We start from the raw sequence: 20,272 nt of genomic DNA, 5'->3' as shown, positions 1-20,272 counted from the left end.
ACCTACACCCGAAAGTGAAATATGATGTCACATGGTAGACTATGTGATTTCTATATTTGATGTCTTCTCGTCATGATTGATTGCAGATACAGGTACATGGATGAGAAAAGACATGACAATGAATGGGATGAAGAAGGAGCACATGCTAGGAGACTTGTTCGCAAATGGATGAACACATGAAGCATGTCAAGTACCAACGAAGGAGATACATGCACATGAAACATCAAGAAAACACCAAGACCATCGAAGACTCCACACACCTTACCATGCAGAGGTGAAGCTATGATACACCAAGATCACACTGATCACTCAGCAACACATCAGCTCGTCATGGACACCACCATCACCATGAACATACCAGCACTGTCATGTTGAGTCATGTCATGAGTCACCTCAGCCACATCACTATTATGGGCCATAATTTTGTAGTCAATGTAATCTAATGTGGAAGTTTAAGAGATCCACATACAAAGTTGAGGATTCATGTTAGTTGAAGAGCCATGTAAGTCAAACAGTCATGAGGGAAGTCGCAGAGTCGCAAGGGTCAAGTTCAACCTTGGCTATATATACCCCTCATTTGTACATGCAAAATACTTTTCTCCTTGGCTCCTCCCTCATAACCTTGAGAGTCTGTAGTCTTTTATTTGAAGAGCGACTAGTGGCTGCAATGCCCCGCTATCAAGGTTAGTGATGTGTGGTGTATAGATGCGTCTTAGAACTTTTTCTTAATTCAGAATCCTATTAATAGGCCATCACATTTTCACACGTGTATTGTGTTTGTTTGTAAGACTATTCTTTGGATTCTTATAATGCATTTTGGTTTATCCTATACTAAGATACTTGAACTATTTCAATTGTTTTAGGTGCATATGTTGTTGGAAGTATGTTGTATCATTTGTTAAGGTTGTCTCACCCGTGTGGGCTACTCTAGCAGACACTCGATAGAATCATCCTTGTAAACTTGTTATAATGACCATCGCACTCATGTGGACTATTCTGCTGGCTTTTGTACAGGATATCTATTCACTTTATGTTTTTGATTTTCCGATCCATGTGGACTACTCCGTCAGAAGATGTGCATGTCTTGCTGTGTTTTGTGTCTCTAACTAAGTTGGGACTATTCCCTTTTGACTTGAGATTCACTCTCACCCTCTCCCTCCATAGTGAAAGAACTTAGACACAAGTTACACTAAGCACTCACAAAGCACATGAACCTCACAAATTGAATACTAAGTATACCACTCTCATGTGCTGACAAGAAAGAGCTAAGGCATATCTATAAGATAATGGCAATCAGGCCATCATACCGTATGGGACTCCTACACCAAACAGTGAGAGGTCTAGTTGGTACTTCATACAGGGGAGATCCCCATAATGTTGGTGGGTCCAACAATGTCAATAGAAGCAAGGAAAAGACATTTGTGTGATCTAACAGTGCATCTCCAAAATCCCCGTAAACTGATGTTACAAAGGATAGATTTTGTGTAAAGATATATAGTGTTTCTAGTAAGTAAATTTCCTTAAATTTTTTATATTTCCATATGCCATGCATTATTCCACTATCATGGTACTTCCATCGAAAGTATATAAGATATGGTGTTCCCCGATGATGTAAAGGGCCAATTTTGTTCGAGCATAATGATTTACTTTGTTTATCCATCCATGAATGAGAGAAGAAATTTTCAAATACTATGTTGTACATGTGTTCATTTCTCACCCTAAGAAGGACTAGAGGTGGTAATTGTGAAAGGAAGAGATAAACATTGTTTCTTTTAAACACTACAGTAGACACCAAATATATATGTCCATGTTTTCTTGTCTAGATGTAGTATATATTGTTTGCACAACCCATGATCTGTATCATAGATTCATGAAGGAGAAATGTGCAATTAAAAATCAAGCTAAAGACCTTCCAAAATGGGCCCCAAAATCTACCCAACACTTCAACCATTGAATAAAGATGATTCTTAAAGCTCATGTTCTCCTCATCTTTTGGTGTATAGAAAACATCAATAAAATAAGGAATCTAGCTTCCCATCAAGACATATAATAACCAAAATGGGACTCCTAACAATATTCCCCACTGAGAGAGAAAATGAGGCAATCTTAAATGCACTTTCATTGCCTATAACTATCATCATATGAGAAATAATATGTTTTCTTGAGTTTATCTGAATGTTTCCATTTCATCATTGTGGCGTATTTAAACTCATGCACATATATATAGGGCCATTCTCAAATTTTTAATTATAATATGTGACCTGTAATTCAATTCATATATATATATATATATATTAGCAATATTTGAATTATCTCTGGCAAAGGCAGCAGTGGTGGCAATGCTGGTGGCAATGAGATCATAGTTGGTTTGATAAGTGATGTATGTGGGAGAATCAATGGATTCAATGGGAATTTGTCCAATGAAATAGATCAGGGCCCAAATTTGCTTTTATCAAAAGGGTGATAGTTATATATATATATATATATATATATATATATATATATATATATATATATATATATATATATATATATATATATATATATATATATATATATATATATATATATATATATATATATATATATAGATATATATATATATATATATATAGATATAGATATAGGCGTCTTTTTAAGAGAATTTTTTATTCTACAAAATCACCTTCGATAGCTCAGAAATCGGTCTCGATGTATGACATACTTTTTCACTTGCTTTTGTTGCATTAAACTCTAATTAATGTCACTAAAGGGTTAACATTGGATTGACACTAATTTCCTTGTGAATTTAAGTTTTATTTTGATTATCATAGTTTTTTTTGGGACCATTTCTAGATTTTTGATGCATAGGGCTCATGCTAATATTTTCATTATCATTGCAATTTTATTGGAAGTATCCTAAGAGACTTGGTTATCATAGAATTTCATATGGTTAAAATTATAGGTTACATGAATGATTTTTTCTTTGAAGGAAAATATAACAAGCTATATGGCTAAATATAAAAATTATCACGTTTTTTAAAACCCAATGGGATATTTAAGAAAATAAATACGAAGAAGAATATTGATTTTATGGACATTTTAATATCTAGGTTAAAGGATTGTTCTAGATGGATCTTCAAAAAAGCACCAGTGGCATGGTAAAAGGCTCAAAACTCAAAGTGGAAAAATATGGATAAACATAGCATTGAATAGAAGCTCTCATAATCGTTATTCCAACGGTGGGAACAACACTCAAATCTAAGTCCAGATGACAAAGTTAGAGCAAGTCAAAGTTTCAGTTTGACTTATCCAGGTGGTAGGAGAAGATGACATGGAAAAAGTCTCAGTGAATGAGGGAATGCCATGTGGCAGGTTTCCACTGGGTTCTGCATATCTCATATCGACGCAAAAGGAAGAGTCAGCTTACGAATCGGCCCCGGTGGGGTCCCGGCTGCAATTGCCATATCGCATATCGCCGGTCGAAGATGGAACAAGTATATCAATCGGTCCTAGCGCAGATGGTTTGTGATGCGATCACAATCACATATCACAGTGAATCAGAATCGGCCCCCAGGGAACCTCCTATTGCGATGCATCACATATTGCAATCGAAGAAAACAGTGGATGGTTGTGATGCGGTTTCGGTTGAAAACATCGATTGCGATTTTGCGATCAGTGCTAGACGTGATATTTCATTATGTTACATCATATATTCCCGTCAAGTCTGCGATCACCACAGTGTATGGGTCAATACGTCGATGGTTCAAAGCACCGATTATGATTGCGATGGGGACCTTAGACGTGATATGTTATATATTGTGCTCTATAAACTGGCGGGTCCGTATATCGCAGAAGAGCCTATTGTATTGGCTTTGGATTGTCCGCCGATAGTTACAAGTGCCGATAGACATGTCGTTGGGCCTTGAGCATAGTTAATGGGTTTTTCTATGTTCGAACGAGATTTCACCATTTTTAAAGGTTGTTGCCATAGACCCTTCCGCCTGTCGAACTTGGATGTTTTGTTGTGAAACTGCCCAGGTTTCGAGGGATGTCGCCATGCTTACTTATATGAAAATTTTGTGTCAGGAAAAGGCAAAGAGGGAATAAGCAGGATAGTACAAAGGCACATGAGCGCAGCAGTCGCTGACCCTGGCTGTAGGCCATACCTCGCCTTGAGCAACAGAGAGGTTCCGAGAGGTTGCAAAAGGATCAATTATCCAAATTGGGAGTTTGGATAGGTGTTTTTTTCACTATTTTTCACCAGGAGTTTAGTGGTACTGTCTGTTTATGAAGTTGGGCTCTCCATCAGCAAGCTATCTTCCAAATTAGAGGTATAAGGATGTGTATGTAGAAATATGCTTTTACTTCTCTCTTTTCATGCCACTTAATAAAAGAAGGCTGCTCCACTATTGAGCAGTGCCTCGAGATGTAGTCCAAATTGGACGAACTCCATAGTAAAATCTTTGTGTCATGATCTTCTGCGATGATGTCCCTTTGTGTTCATTTTTCATGCTTATGTTTTTATGGGTTTTAAGCATTGTAACTCATGTCAATTCCAATGCATATATAAGCATAAAAAAATCATGAATCAAGTGGTATCAGAGTAGGGCTTAAGTGATGCAAATTACATGAGTGCACTAACCAGAATGAGGCTTTAGAGGATGAGCATCTTGAGAAACAAAAGGAGACATGGTGAGTATTGAGGCTCATGGGGGCGAGATACGATACAATTGTTGTTAGAGTTGTGCATAAGTGTGCAGCCATGGAGCGTGACAAGGGAATGTGTGAGGCGTTCCTGTGTATGTCCAAAATGGTGGACATTATGTATGCAACATCTGAGATGCATAATGCATCAGAGAGCGATATATCATCCACCTCTTCTGGTTCTTTTCAATCATCGCCTTCCCTGAATGGGGAAGGTAACTAGAGGCTTTAAGAGGACAACCCTATATAAAAAAATCTCCTGCGAGAAGTGAATGAGGAGAGACAACAATTACAGCTTCCACTATGAATCACAGATGAGGCCCAGGAAGAATGGAAGCATAATGACTAGAATCTTCAAAGATAGCTCGCTGGATTAAGGAGGCTTCTATAGAAAGAGGAATATGATAAATACAGGTTGCTATTACAGTAGTAAGCTAAGGACAAGGTCATGGAATAGCTGTAGCGTAACTCCTGAGAGGTAAAAAGTCACTCTCTGCCTTCATTTATGTTTTCCGATGACGACTTTGCTACTTTTAAAAATCATACCACAGGAATTGGCTCCAAACTGTTGAAGAGAATGGTGTAGGAAGGAAAAGGCTTGGGCATTAATGGCCAAGGCATTGTCAATCCCATCAAAGTAGTAGAATTACCATATCGAACAGGACTTGGGTATGCCAAGAGGGAAGCTGAGAAATGCTTTATTATAGCCAGTGAACCATCTATGACAGATGATGAGAAGCCTTCATCAGTTCTTTCCAACTTAGTAGCTGAGGTAAAATATGTTTATTTCCCTTTAGTTTCATCTTCACATAGTATAATTTCTATTGGAAATGTGGAGATTCCAATCACAGGGACAAACATGAGAATCCTTACCAGGATGAGGTACAAGAAAGAATAAGGACTTGGTGTTAATAACCAAGGAATAACTCAGCCATTAGAGGTTAAGCAAAGACCTCAAAATGTAAGGCTGGGGCACACCAAAGGAGAATCTTCAAATATGTCATAAGCTTCCATGACATTGTTGAAATAGTCGAGGAAAGAGGATGATGGGAATACATCACCATCAACCTATGGCAGTATGCATAGAAGAGATAGAGTTGAGGCAAGATCTTATTCTCATGATCATACCATAGACCGACAGAAAAGGTATAACTAGTCTCGGTATTTTAATGTTCATTTTGATTACAATCACATTGTTAATAATGGACATAGATCATGGCATAGAAGGACTTGCAATTTTTTATGGATTTCATAACCATTTGTTTGTTGAGTGTTGGAAGAGAATGACAATACAGAAAAAGGTGACGCGTAGAAGACCCTCTAAATAGTAGGCAAAGAAGAAGAGGATCAAGTAGATCCAAAAGGTGAAGGCTCATTGTAGTCATTCTGATAGAGGTGGTCATCAAACAGCCATATGATGGAGGCTCCATCCATAGTAGCATTGCAAGGACAAGAGCATCTCAGCATGAAGCGGGCGAAACAGTTGTTCAGCCAGCGAACGCACCACAGGGAGATGATCCATTCACTTTTATAAATTAGATATGGCTCTTATAGGTGTGGTAGAATGTCATGGCCTTATTTTTTCATGTGTTGAATTTTAAATTGTAAAATTGATGATGTGTTTTCCATCACTTATTGAAGCAACAATGATACTTGGCCTTATTCTTTGTTTTGTTTTAAACTGTGGAAGTGAGGATCTATTTTCCATCACTTGTAGAAGCAACAATAGTTTTTGGCCTTGTTTGTGTAAATCATGAGATTTAGTGATGATGTGTTTTCCATCACTTTTTAAAGAAACAATGATGTTTTTGTAGGTTTTAACCCCATACAGAAATTACGTGCATACGAATTCTAAAACACATAAGATAAACAATGCGAGAGCATAACACATTAAACACATATACGTAGAGATTTTACCCTGGATCCCAAAACTAAGACTACCAACTTGATTTTTCATTATGTTCCTTTTAATTTTACAACACATATTTATACATGCTAAAGCATCCAATACCATGGACCGAAAACCATTACGTCCAAAACCATGTGCAAAAAACATGCACAAAACCATAGGTAGGTCCGCCCAACCTAACATAGGGTCCAAAACCAAAATTTTAGAGTGGGGTTACCTATACCCCTCAAACCCCCTGTGACTCCCCTCGCTATCAACACAACGAATGGGGGGCTCCGCCCCCCCTCTAACACCCTGGTTAACTACATGGGCTAGTCATGGAAAGAATATAACACAACCCAACATTCTCCCACCTATTGTTTTCTTTCCATAAGGGGCCACAAGAGATCTTAGTCATTTATCCAGCCCTGCAATGCCCATTATTTCTCTACACCAAGAGAACTTCTCAGAGCTCACATATTTTGTCAATGCATCTGTAGTATTCTTCAAAGTGTCCACCTTTACCAGCAACACCTTTTTTTCTTCTATCATATCCCTCACCAAGTGATACTGAACATCAATGTGCTTTGTCTTTGAATGAAATGCAGGGATTTTTTGCCAAGAAAATTTCACTTTGGCTGTCACAGTCTATCCTTATAGCTCCCTGTACTAACCCCATACTTGAACACAATCTCTGCAACCAAACTGCTTCCTTGCTTACATGAGTGGCTGCCATGTATTCTGCCTCTATAGTTGATAGTGCCACTATAGATTGTTTCTTACTCATCCAACTGACTGCACCTCCAAATAGGTTAAACACGTACCCACTCGTAGATCTTCTCTGATCTAGATCTCCAGCCCAGCCTACATCAACAAATCCATGAATATCCAACACTCTGTTCAATCCTGGTCTTCCTTGGTAGCACAAACCATAATCACTAGTGCCACGCAAATACCTGAAAACCCACTTCACTATTGTCTAGTGCTCTTTCCCTAGTTTTGACATAAACCTGCTGAATACTCCCACTGCATGTGCAATGTCTGGTCCAATACAGACCATCGCATACATCAGGCTACCAACTGCACTTGCATATGGAGCACGGGACATGTCCTCTTCCTCTTCTTGTGTCTTGGGACATTATTCAGCAGATAACTTTACACCTACTGGAACAGGAACTTTCACCGATTTACTATCATGCATATTAAGCCTCCGCAATATTGTCTCGACATACTTCCTCTAGTTTAACCAGAGCTTCCTCTTTGTCTAATCTCTTTTAATTTCCATGCCCAAAATATAGTTTGCAGCACCAAGATCTTTCATGCCGAATTTGGAGGACAAATGGGTCTTCCAATCCTAGATAATTTCTTTGTCATTTCCAACCAGCAACATATCATCCACATACAAGACTAGATAAATAACACGGTCACCAATTAATTTAAAATACACACAGTGATCTACTTTGCTTCTGGTGAAGCCAAGTTCCCATATAAATGTATCAAATTTCTGATACCACATCCTTGGTGACTATTTTAACCCATACATAGACTTCTTTAACTTGCATACCAATTCTTTCTTACTCTTCACTGCAAAGCCTTCAGGTTGCTTCAAGTAGATCTCCTCTTCTAGATCCCTGCGATGAAATGTTGTCTTCACATCCATCTGTTCTACCTCAAAATAAAAAGTAGTAGCAACATTTAAAAGTAATCTAATCGAAGTTACCTTGGCAACAGGAGAAAAAAATATCACCAAAATCAATTCCCAGCACCTGGGAATAACCTTTTGCTACCAACTGAGCTTTGTATTTCTCCACCTTTCCTTCTGCATTTCTCTCCTTCTTGAACACCCATTTGCTACCAATGGGTTTCCTTCCAGCTGACAACTCCACCAGATCCCAAGCCTCATTTTTGTGCAAAGATTCCATTTCATCAACCATGGCTTCTTTACATAGTTTTCCATCCTCTGAATCTACTGCTTCCTTCATAGTTCAAGGATCATCATCAGTAATGGATAAAGCAAAATTTGAATAGAAAGCAGATGGACTATACCTTTCTGGCTGCCCTCTTTCTCGAATTGATCTTTTCAGACCCAGAGTTTGTCGCTCTTCGTCTTTTGATTCCTCCTCTGCTGTAGAGTCTTAGTCTTCATCCTTTAGCTCAAACTCTATCTTCTCAGGTTTCTTTGGTTGGACTTCATGTTTAATAACATCTTTCACCTCTCTAAACACCACATCTCGGCTGTACACAACCTTCCTTGTTACTGGGTTCTAAAGCTTATAACCCTTTAAAGCATCCTTATACCCAATAAAGATGCACTTTTTAGATTTACTATCCAACTTGGTTCTTTTCTCCTTTGGAACACGTACATATGCATCACATCCAAAAACCCTCATATGTGAAAGAGAGGGTTTCTTACCAGTTCATACCTCTTGTGGAGTCTTATCTTATCACTGTGCACAAGCTCTAATATATGTTTTGTCGTCTTACCACCAGAGGGGAAACTCACCCAATTCTGCTTTCCATATACACAATTTTCACAGAAATCAAAATCCATAGAGCTATTACTCATACCTCCTACCATACCTTTACCATGAAGTATTCGAAGGCTCTTCTTTCCAATATGTCCAAGCCTTTGATGCCACAACATGGTCTTCTCTCTAGAGACCACTAGATTTTTTGCTCCACTTTTAGGAACCATGGAACTATTGCACCCATCAACAATAGTGCTACCTTGCAGCTTATACATAGTTCCAATTCGAACTCCCTACATCAATACCAGTGCCCCATGAACCATCTTGCAGGTATCCTTCTCGAACACTGTTTTTACACATACATCATCCAACTGGCTTACATAAATCACATTTCTGGCTAATGGAGGAATATGCAGAACACCTAGAACTGTTCTAACCCTTCCACCTTGCAACTTCAACTTTACTTTTCCACGACCAACGATTCTAGCCTTCCTATCATCCCCCAAGAAGACATCACCACCATCATATTTCTCATACTCGTGGAACCACTCTCTATGGGGAGTGAAGTGAAAGGATGCACCTGAGTCAATCAACCATGCCTCATGATCTACATGTGTACTTACAGAAGCCAAGTACACATCCCCATCTTCATCTGAGGTAGTTTTCACCTCTGCAGAAGGAGCATCATCAAATCCCTTTCCTTTATCAGGAGCTTTAGATTTACAGTCCCTTTTGTAGTGACCTTCCTTTCCGCATTTCTAGCACACCACCTTTACAGGTTTTCTTGGAGATTTAGATCTCCCTCTAGATTTAGATCTCCTACTCGATGACTTATTTTTGTTTCTGTTATGGGACTGTCCTCGTACAGACAAGGCATCACCATTCTGGCTCTCCATATTTTTCCATCTCATTTCCTCCATCAGCAAGGTTGAGACTATTTCATCAAACTGCAAGGTAGTTGCATTGCTACCTATTGCAATAACCAGACTATCCCACGAATCTGGCAGATAACACAACAAATTGATGCACTCATCTTCATCTGAAATTTTAATATCAACAGATGCTAACTGACTTACCATAGTATTAAATGCTTTCAAATGCTCTGTCACCGAGTCTCCATCTTTCATCCTCAGGTTATACAACTTTTTCCATAGGAATAGTTTATTCACCTGAGACTTAGATTGGTACAAAGTCCCTAACTTGTCCCACAAAGCCTTTGCTGTAGCTTCCCCTGATACACTCAACAATACTGAATCTAGGACATATAATCGTATTGTGCTTTTTTCCTTCCAATCCAACTTCTTTCATTCTTCATTGGACACTCCTGTTGGTTTAGTACCCGGATCTACTACGATCCACTGATCTTTAGCCACCAACAGATCCTCCATCTTGAGCTTCCACAATTCAAAACTCTGACCATTAAATTTCTTGATCTCTATCTTTCCACTACTCGCCTTCATCTTTCACCACCAAAATTGATCTTGCAGATCTCCCACTAAATAGGGTCTACCACAGGCCTGAGAGAAACCCCTTAGCAGCAAAGGCGTCCCCTTGAAGCCAAAACAACTCTGATGCCAAATGTAGGTTTTAACCCTGTACAGAAATTTCCTGCATACAAATTCTAAAACACATAAAATAAATAATGCGAGAGCATAACACATAAAACACATATGCACAGATTTTCCCTTAGATCCCAAAAGCAGGACTACCAGCTTGATTTTTCATTATGTTCCTTTCAATGTTACAATACATATTTATACATGCCAAAGCATCTAATACCATGGATCTAAAACCAACGCGTCTAAAACCATGTGCGAAAAGCATGCACAAAACCATAGGTAGGTCTGCCCAACCTAACATAGGGTCCAAAACCAAAATTTTCTGCGGTGTTGCCCCAGTCCCCAGAGAGTGTGGTTACATGTACCCTTCAAACCCCCTGTGACTCCCCTCGCTACACAATTAGTACAACAAAGGGGGGGCTCTGCCCCCCCTCTAACCCCCTGGTTAACTACATTGGCTAGTTCTGGAAAGAATATAACACAACCCAGTAGTTTTTCCTTGTCTTGGTAGCTGGATTATTATTTCCATTTTTATGTAAATGTGGCCACAGAGTATGTATTATAAAATCATGGCATGTATGGGATGTTTGGCTCATTTTGGTCATAGAGATAAACATGTAGTTTGTAAGATATTGTACTACAATTTTGCAAGGGATGTAGGTGTCGACTCATCACTTATGGATGCAAAGGACAAAGGTGAAGGAGAAGGAAGGATGACCTATTAGGACACTTGCAATGCAGACATAGTACCAAATAGTTGCAGATTAATTAATGCTTTTGAAGGACCAAAAGCTCCTCTTAGTGGGGAGGATTGATCCAACTGGATCTTTAGAAAAGTACCAATGGCATGGTAAAAGGCTCAAAAATCAAAGTGAAAAAATATGGATAAACTTAGGATTGAATTGAAGTGCTCATCATCCTGATTCCAATGGTGTAAATGGCACTCAAATCCGAGTCTACATGACAAAGTTAGAGCAAGTAAAAGTTTGAGTTTGACTTGTCCATGTGGCGAGCGAAGATGACATGGAAAAAGTCTTAGTGAATGAGGTAATGCCACATGGCAGGTTGCCACTACATCCTACATATCGCATATCGGTGTAAAAGGAAGAAGTGACTTAAGAAGCAGCCTCGACAAAGTCTCGACTACGATTGCAATATCGCATATCACAGGTCAGAGATGGAAAAAGTATACGAATCACCCCCTACACAGAAGGTTTTTGATGCAATCGAAATTGCATATCGCAGTGGATCAAAGTCGGCTCCCGATGAACCCCCATTACGTTGCATTTCATATTGCAATCATAGAAAATGGTGGATGGTTGCAATGCGGTTCCAAATGAAAACGCTGACTGCGATTTTACGATCAGTGCCAGATGCGATACTTCATTATGTTACATCATATATTCCCATCGAGTTTGTGATCACCACAATGTATGGGTCAATACACCAATGGTTCAAAGCATTGATTGCGATTGTGATCGGGACCCCAGATGTGATATGTTATATATTGTGCTCTATCAACTAGTGGGTCTATATATCGTAGAAGAGCCTATTGTATTGGCTTTGGACTGTCCACCAATAGTTACAAGTGTCGATAGACATGCCACTGGGCCTTGAGCGCAGTTAATGGGTTTTTCTATGTTCAACAAGATTTCACCATTTTTAAAGGTTATTGCGATAGATCCTTCTGCCTTCTGAGCTTGGATGTTTTGTTGTGAAACTGCTCGGGTTTTGAGGGATGCCTCCATGCTTACTTATATGCGAATTTTGTGTCGGGATAAGGAAAAGAGGGAATCAACAGGATAGTACATAGGCACATGCACGTAGTAGTCCTTGACCCTGGCAGCAGGACTAACCTCCCCTTGAGCAAAAGGGAGGTTCTGAGAGGTTGTAGAAGGCCCGATTATCCAAATTAGGAGTTTGGATAGGCATTTTTGTACTTTCTTTTGCCAGGTGTTTAGTGGTAATATCTGGTTCTGAAGTTGAGCTCTCCATCAGCTAGCTATCTTCCAGATTGGAGGTATAATGATGTTTATGTAGAAATCTGCTTGTACTTTTCATGCCATTTAATAAAAGAAGGCCTCCGCACTATTGATCAGGGCCCGGAGATGTAGTCCAAATTGGATGAACTCTGTAATCAAATCTCTGTGTCATGATCTTCTATGAGGATGTATCTTTGTCTTCATTTTTCATGTTTATGTTTTTATGTTTTTTTAGAGCTGTAACTCATATCAATTCTGATTTATCTATAAGCGAAACAAAATCCTGGATCAAGGACATAGGAGGTTATAATGAGAGAAATTTTAGATGCAAGAATAAATTTAAGAACACCGGATAGTAGATTGTGTAACTTAATCAATTTTGACACATATTTTTATGGAACAAAGGTTTTTCCAAGAAAAGAATAGCTTAAGTTGATAGGAAATATATCCAACAAAAATTTGCGACATAATGAAAAAATTTGAAAGGGGTATTCATAGGTTACAACACTTTATTCATAAATTGTTCTATATTGTTGTTTATTCTACTTAATGAATAGATCTATATGATTTCCCCCTCTTCGATTCTCGTTTATTATACATATATGCTTTATACCAATATCAATCTATCTTGAATGATTAGTTTGGATCTAGCTTTTATGAACGATCTAGTAAATTAGAGTAATTTGGGAAAAGGTTGCTTGTTCATTTCTGTATAGGGAATAAGTGGCAGGAATCGAAGTTGTAATATGTGGAGTTGTTCTTGTTGAGACCTTGTGATGAAAACCCTTTGAAGAAAGACATGCACAATACTCTTAGCCGTCTTCTAAATCTTCTAAATTGTTTGTTTTCCAAATTTAGTGGGAAGATATATTATTATTTGAGCTCTTGTCTACCTCATGTTGTGGGAAAACTCATGGGAGGGATCACTTATCAGCGAGAGAATTTTCTCCATTAGTAAGTACTACATCTAGGGGTATCTCATATCACAATTTAAGCACATCCAAAAATTGTGATGTACAAAGAGATCTACATGAAATATGAACTTTATGAATAGAATGCATAGAAAATATCACTATATTCCTAATATAGGAAGCATAGTTTCATTACTTCTATACATACAAAATTGCATAGAACTTGCATGGATTATGTTTCATATACATTTCAACATAGTTACATCTCCATACTTCTAATTTCATAAGTAATTTCTTAAAATACATACAAAATAAATAAAGATTTAATAAGAAAATAAATCTTATATGAAAATTGGGAGATACCTAATAAAGTAACTAAAGGTGATCATTTTTCCACCCAATTGTAGGCTAAGTTTAATTTATTCTTTTTAAAACTAACCAACCCCTACTAAACCATCATACTACCAAGGATGATCTATAAAATAATACGAATATTCTACTAAAATATTTTGTCACACAATATTTTATAATGTTCTAAAATCTTAGATTATGGTTTTTTTTTTCTTATGTTCGACAATGGTGGGGCTACATCATGGCCATGTCCAAGAATAACACCCAAATATGGTGAGGAATTGAACCAATGACTTAACATCTTGGAGCACCTTAACAGCGCACCTGATCATCGTCTATCCAAGACCCCATGCACTTAGGTTATGAATATTTATTTCCTTAGATCTTAGATTAATTTTTTACTTGATATGTTCAAATTGATTAAATAATTGAAATAATAAATGGAAAGAATAGGCACATAAAATTGCCCTCCAAACAATTTGAATGCAAGGTTTATACCAAGAAAACCAATATGGGGTTGAACCCATATTAAAGGTAAAACCTATCATCCTTTGTCTTTATTTCATTTATAAAAATGCACAATGTCATGAAGGAAATGAAACTCCTATCGAGTTTCCTTTGGAATTGTGGCATGAATAGTTGCTACAATATCCTCCTACTCCTATGTTATGCTATGAAAATACCACTTACATTTTTAACTCAACTATCTTGAAAATATAATGCAAAATAATGGAATGCGCTCTCCTCATAATGGTCTAGTATAGCTTGATAGCATTGGAAAGTTTTGACTTCCTCAACCTTGAATTGTGATAAGGTTTTCGTACTCCTGGAATATTCTTGAAAGTGGACACATGGATATCCTCACATGTGTGAGTAATAGGGTTGATGTGGCATCCACTCATACGATGGTGGCCAACTAGGAAGGTTAACTTATGGGAGATATAGCTTTAACACACACGCTGTAATTAAGGTGATTTTGACATTGTGCGAAAGGTATCATAGTGTAGCATAGAATTGGGAAGGTGTTATCCATGATCACAAAGTTTTGACCCCTCAAAATTCCATTTTTTTCCTCAAAATGGCTCTAGAAGGCTCCTAAAGCTATTTTTCTAAACTAAGAACTACCACTAAAATGGGCCCTACAAGCCAATTCCTCCAACGTTTCTACCTATAAAGTTCAAAGATAGTTGAAAAATTGTATGTTAATCGAATTTGTACCCAAGGAGAATCCAATAGTGCTTAGAAATGCATGGTTAAGAGGGAAACTATCTCACAAGTATGAGCTTTCCAAGGATTCCTTCCTCGCTAAGTGGAGGAACTAGACAACTTCTATGTTCTTCTTTACTAGCTTATTGAGACCTTCCACTATTTTATGGTCCCTTGTGTACTCCCCTATCTCATGTTTCTTAATACATGCCTAACTTGCTACCAAATGACAATCCTCACACTAAATGACTTCGGAGACTTCCCTGTGTAATTTCAAGGCCTTTATTTAATGATTACTAAATCTTTTTCAAAGGAAATAACTATCTCACAAAAAATATTGGGCCTGCTTTACATGCAATTTTTCATTACATTTTTCCCACTCGTGCACCTTTATATGTCTATCTATTCTCAACATGTAATCCTCTTTCCTCTTCCTACTCAAGCGCATAGTTTCCAATCAAATGACTTCCCCTTCATGCAACTCACCCTTGAGTTAAGGTGTGATTCCCAAAACAAATGGTGAATTTTCTAAAGTTGGTTTAACCACAATAATCACATCCTAAGTACTTAGTCCATTCATCTCATAATTGTGGGATGATGTCCTTCCGCAAACTATATTCATTTATGGGCCTGTCATGCTAGGAATAGAAATAGAGAAAATCTATCATAATTTATTTTGGCAACACAAAACTACTTGGTAAATGTGATTAGGGATCCTCAGGAATATTGAATTCCTTCTTGCCCTCATCACTATTCCCCTCTCATGGTATCCTGGTCCCTATAAGTTCTTGTTTATTAGTCAACTATTTCCATTTTGTTAGTAATTCAAGGATATGATATTTACAATGTTTACTAGCCTATATCATCATGATATCATATTTTTTTCATAAATAAAATAAAATGGTAATTTTCATAATTAATTACACATTTAATTAGGGGTTTAGGATGGAGATGTTACAAAGAAACCGGGGAAAGGATTTTTGTACAAACCTTTGCTATAAAATTTTTGTTTGGAAAGAAGAAGAGAAGAGCTAGGATAAGCATTAATACAAAAGTTTTGTTGATAGAGGCGACTACTACAAAAACTTGATCTAATAGGAAAAATAGAAAAATTAGTACAATGTTTGGTAAACAGTTTCATATGAAGCATTCGAAGGAAAATTATCCTTCTTATTTTGACTTATTGATGATTAACAAAATTCCAACAAGAATAAATATAGGGTTGTGCTAGACATTAGTTATTTCCTAGAAACAAAAATAAAATTTGATGCCAAAACTAAACATGGATGTTATGCTTCAAAAAATATATGAAAAAACAAAAGTAGAATGAAGAGTATGTAATATGATAGCAATGGATCACCCAATCTTTTCTTCGAATAATGTTGTGTTAATGATTGAGAAAGAAGGTTAGTAGATATTGTTAAGGATGCAACCAGAATCATTGTCTCTATGGATCTATATAGATTTGATTTTTCTACAAATTTCATTGAATTTGAAACTACTAGAAAATTTGATAAAAGGGTAGCTATTATATAATCCTATAATATTGGCATTGCTACAAGACCCATTGAAGTTGACGTTGATACACAAGTTTTTGAAATTGAAATTTCTATAGAATCCACTATTATTGGTATTGGTATAGAAAGTGGTGAAGCATGTCTCACTACAAATCCTATTGAGGGAACAAATCCCACATAATCCATGCAAGCGACTCAAGAAACTGGCACACATCAGAATGTAGAAAAGGTTACATAATTGCTACAGAGGTAAAAAAAAAAGAAAATGAGAATATGATTGCAATTTAAGAAAATGTTTTAGAAGTTTCAATGTTAATTTAATATGAAGATGTGATAGAGAACGAATAATAGCTAGAGGATAGGATATAATACAGAATACATGCTTAAAACCTTATCATCAAAGTCATTTAAAATCATTCAGTTGAGGATCAAAGTGGTAAACTAGAGTAATTGTTTTGAGACATTTAATTGGGTATGTTATTAATATAGGGACTTTATAAAGCTATTCATGCAATTCAAGGTCAATGGAATTAATTCTATGCCCAAACAAGGGAAATATGCGAGTATTTAGGGAGAGAATGAAAATCTTCAAGATATTTTGAGAGATATTTATCAATTAAATTAGGACAAGGAAAATTTGTGCCATTTTCCTTACTAAACTCTCATTTGTATATCACCTTCCCTTGTATATGTCATTTTTTTAAAGGATAAATGTACATATTTGTAGCTCTGTTCCCTGGTTCTAGGTAAGTCATGTAATAAGCTAATCAATTCTAAAAAATTACTTTTCCTATTATGAAGAGGAATAGAATTTGTTATGTGGGTTGTCTCAACATCGGTAATTTATGGGTTGGAAAAGAAAATGAAACCCTAACCCTTTTCCAGGAATAGCTAATTATGATCTTTGACTTCCCTCTTAGGAGACCAATTTTGGTGGAGTAAAACAAGGAAAAATTTGAAACCTGTAAAGAAGTAAATCAATTCATAGGTAGGGTATGAATATCGTATTCATGCTATGGAAATAATGGAGTATCAAGAAATTTTGTACAAGCCCATGCTTCGACCCACATATGGCTTAATTAACGGTATATGTTGACTAAATGAAAGACAAAAATAAATCAATCATGGTTGTTACACTAATTATTTGGTAGCAAAGGTGGGATTCCAATGTTACTTATGGAAGGAAAATGGAGCCAATTTCAACCCCAAATGTAATTTATTCCTAAATAGTCCTATACACTATATGAATTCTCTGAGGAGATATGGGACACAATGTTTGGGATTAAGGTTTCATTTTCCCCTTATTTGGCATCATTCACCCAACTATCACTTTAGTTTTCTTGGGTGTGAGCATGAAGAAGTAACACTCTCTAATAAAATAGAACTTACATTGGGATAGTCCATGATGGGAGAACATGGACATCCTTTTTCTATCTAGAACAATCTCCTTGAAAGACACTTTAACCCATATTTTTCAATCTAGAGGATGGATAAGGAGATTGTAATATTACATAGTGTTACAAATCCATTTGGGCACATCACTCCCATCATTCATATCAGTACCATTAGGGCTCATCAAACCCTAATTCAGTTGCTACATGCCCTAGATAAGTCACCATTTTGAATGCCTCCTTCCCTAAGAGTTTCGTTGCCTGAAACCCTCCAGAAATGCCTCATTGAGGGAATAGCGCAGCCTTGGACAGGTGTAAGTGTGTTTCAGTGCAAGTAGGCCCATGTCAGGGTGATCTGGAGAGCACCTAGGCCCACTTTGACCTGCGCTGGGCGAGATTAAGCGAAATTCACATAGGGTTCTGGGAATATTCTTATCCTCTGGGGTCATCTAGAAGATTCCCACACTTATCATCTCCTATGAGCTCAAAATTGGATAGAGAATGAGTTAATTAACCTCCTATCCTCTCATCCCTTCTTCCATGGAAACTAACTCTATGTTCAGAAGGCCATTCAATACCTTGATTTTTTACAAAACCCCATCCATTTGCCTATAAATTGAGCACTCATCTAAATTATCAGGGGCTAGACTTTGAGAATTTGTAAGGAGATATTATTGGTGTGATAATTGTGAGTATAACAAAGTGTTGTTATGCTGTCAGAGTGTTGTGCTATTGATGTGATGTTTGTTGGAACCCAAGCTGGAAGAGCGACAATAGATCGGGCTTCATGATTGTAATTCACCCTTCTATTTAATAAAGTTGTTTACGCCTTTTTCCATATGCTTATATTGATATATGATGTTTATATGTGTGAATGTATCTGCTTCCATTACTTTTATTTGATAGATCTCTTGCTTTAATTGGTTCTTTGTCTTCTATTTATGCTTGTAGGTACCTTTTGAGCGAGTTAAGTTTGAGAAGGAGTGACTGGAGTCAAACAAAGGAGACAAAAGGAAAGCGAAAGAACAAGTAGGTCCTTTGAATCCCTTTGTCTTATTTATCATTTATAGAGAAAGGATAAGCACTTTAAATTTGTTGTTGTAGGTATAGCTACCTACCTAGGGAATTAGTATTTATCTGTAGATACTAGATTCCTCATAACAAATTGGTGACTCCGTTGGGGAAGGATCATCATTCCGGGTAGTTTATCTTCATCCTAGGACACCCTAGTAGACTTTACTTTCCTTCATTTATCTTATTTCAGTCTTTTTGAAGTTTTTTGGTCAAAATTTGCACTAGAATGCCTACTTTAGGAATGTGCTGGAATCAGTGCACCCTTGGTCAGGAGACAGTGCGCTGATCAGTGCACCCTTGGCTTAGAGACAATGCATTTCAATGCACTATCTCCCATTTAGAGCTGCATCGATCCACCTTATGTCAAATTTCCACCTTTTGATTGGGTTTTTTCCAAAATTTCCTTATCTTTCTGCTTTCTGAATGATCAATGAATGTTATGTCTCTGAAATCAACATTGTATTTCCTTTGCTAGTCCTACTTTGGCTTTGATTGATTAATGTTTCTTAAATGATTTCTTTTTCATTATTGATTCATTGTCAAAGTTAGATTATAGTTGATTAATCTTTGTTCAAAAGAAAGTGTCGTAAAAGTCTTCATTTATTTCGAAAAGCAATCGTCGTAAATTCTTCGTTCTTACAAAATGATTGATTGATTGTATGTCCATTAGTTTCCTTTTGTTCATTTCAACATTAAGGGAATTGAAAAGAAAAACTTGCATTGTGCATGTTGTAGTTTGTGAATGCTTAATAGGAATAGTTGGGGAAATTTCATTAGATGTGCTCTTTGCTCTTTATCAAAGATCAGATTGCTCTATCCCTTTCCAGCTAAGGTTTTCATTGTTCAAATTAAATGAAAAGAATGTTTATCATAATAGTTTCATTCTAGGAACTGCAAACATACATCACGTGGTGAACCTTGAAAGGCAAATTCTAAAGAAGATCAACTTAAAATTCATCTGAATTAACCTAATGGAGCATTGTAACTTAGCACATACCATTTAGAGGTTCTAGGCTAGAGACGTGTTCTAGTGTCATAAAACATAGCAGTTGTCGCTAACTTGTCTGCGATACATCCCAAGTGTGATACCTCATTCCACGTACGTGAGTATAGCGTAGCTCTTCCACGTACCTTTGGGTATATAGGGTGGTGTTATTGTATGTAAAGTATATGGGAATGCTCTCACTGTGCGGTTTTGCATTAGACAACGCTAATACAGATTGGGCCTCCATGTACTTT

The 20,272-nt window shown here is 37.0% G+C and overlaps 1 pseudogene; it reads right to left on the bottom strand.

Moving 5' to 3' along the window:
* LOC149139083 (auxin transporter protein 1 pseudogene) overlaps nucleotides 1-20,272 on the bottom strand; it is a 146,597-nt pseudogene that overhangs the window by 116,989 nt on the left and 9,336 nt on the right.

The sequence above is a fragment of the Pinus tabuliformis genome, chromosome X, assembly GCF_031772625.1.
Source record: "Pinus tabuliformis cultivar Carrire ecotype Pingquan chromosome X, CPIR1, whole genome shotgun sequence".
NCBI classification, from domain to species: domain Eukaryota; kingdom Viridiplantae; phylum Streptophyta; class Pinopsida; order Pinales; family Pinaceae; genus Pinus; species Pinus tabuliformis.
Note: the sequence above shows the minus strand (reverse complement) of the source record. Positions and strands in the feature narration are given on the sequence as shown.